Genomic DNA, 1,776 nt, shown 5'->3' on the forward strand with positions numbered 1-1,776 from the left:
CTGCTGCTGATCTGTTTCATGTTGCTGCTGATCTGTTTCATGCTGCTACTGATCTGTTTCATGCTGCTACTGATCTGTTTTGTGCTGCTGCTGATCTGTTTCATGCTGCTACTGATCTGTTTCATGCTGCTGCTGATCTGTTTCATGCTGCTGTGTTCATGTGTACTCCTCTGCTCACACAGACTCATGTTCGTGCTGCTGTTGTTCAGCGTATTGTTTTTGTACTATTAGTGCTTAGTGTATTCTTAGTTTAGCGTATTTCTTAGTTCATATCTTAGACCTTATTACTGTTTTTCTTTTACATTTTATATTTTGTTGGATGTAACTGGGACCCTGTGCACAGTTTCGTTCCACCTCATGTACCACATGTGGTGTGTATGATAAAGAATAAAGAAACACTGACTCGGACTCTGTGAGGTGAGTAAAGACTCAGCAGATAAAGATGTTCCTCTCTGAGCAGCAGAGGAGCTCAACAGGACACGGCCCAGATCCAGAACACTGGATCAGCTTCAGCCCAGAAGACTGAGAGGATCTCCCTCAGATCGTTGGATCAGTCGGTTTTATCTCCATGGAAACAGGTGGAGGACCAGAGAGAAGGAGGAACATCCAGTCAGTCAGCAGCGGGTCCAAAAGCCTGGTTCTAGGCTCGGATCAGGGTTCTGTCTGAGCATTCTTCTCTGTAAAAGCATCTCCTGCTCAGACTCCAGAGGCTGAGGAAGAGGAGGAGTGAGGAAGGACAAACCGCAGGTTTTGGACATGTTGTTTATCTGGGTTACAGGTCCAGTACATCCGAGTCCAGCAGAACTCCTCGTGGTACTGTTGGTAAAAATCTGCTCACTCAAGTTCTATTCATGTTTCTGTCAGAACGTTTCAGACAATCCTAAAAGTTCTGCTCCAGATCAGCGCCAGAACCAAGACGTGCTTTACAGGTTCTGTTCGTTCTCTCAGAAAAGTTTCTGTTTGTGTCTAAAACCCGACGGAACAGAAATAAATTCATCAAGTAGTTGTTTTTCTGCACGTCTCATGAAACAGAAACGCTGAGGTGGTTTATGATTGATGGATCTGTTCAGATCTGTTTGAATGTTAAGACCTGCTCTGATGAACCTGTTGCTTCAGTAAACAGACGGCAGCGCTCATGATAGAGGAATAAAAAGTGGATTTTTAAAGTCAAACAATCTCCAGATTCCACTCAGACGACTCTTCAGTCCAGTTAACTTTTTATTCTTCAACACTAAAGAGAAAGAACTCGCTGACACGATTCCATCTTCACGAACAAAGTCCATGCTCCAGGTGCACAATCCAACAATTTTCAGTCAGGTCATCTGGACAGTTTCTGTTTTTGTGCTGAAACGTTTCACCTTCCATCCAGAAGGCTTCATCAGTTTGACATGACTGTCGACGAGGGAGAGGTCACTGGAGGAGGGGGCGTGTCAGAGACACCATCTTAGCACCAACAACACTGGTTTGTTCCACTTTGGAGTAAGCTGTTGGGGGAAGAATCAGTTTTGTGTTGTGCGTTTCCTTGACTGATGAAGCCTTCTGGATGGAAGGTGAAACGTTTCAGCACAAAAAAAGAAACTGTCCAGATGACCTGACTGAAAATTGTTGGATTCCATCTTTAACGAACACAAGCGGACAGTTTGAAACGCGGCGCTGCCACCTGGTGTCCAGAGCCGGCGTCTCCGAGCTGCTTGACCTCTGGCCAGCAGAGCGGAAGTGAGGAACCTGATGATGAAGGGACTGGTGGAGGCTGGAAACTGATGAAGGGACTGGTGG

The sequence above is a fragment of the Nematolebias whitei genome, chromosome 7, assembly GCF_014905685.2.
Source record: "Nematolebias whitei isolate Nwh7 chromosome 7, NemWhi1, whole genome shotgun sequence".
Taxonomy (NCBI): Eukaryota; Metazoa; Chordata; class Actinopteri; order Cyprinodontiformes; family Rivulidae; genus Nematolebias; species Nematolebias whitei.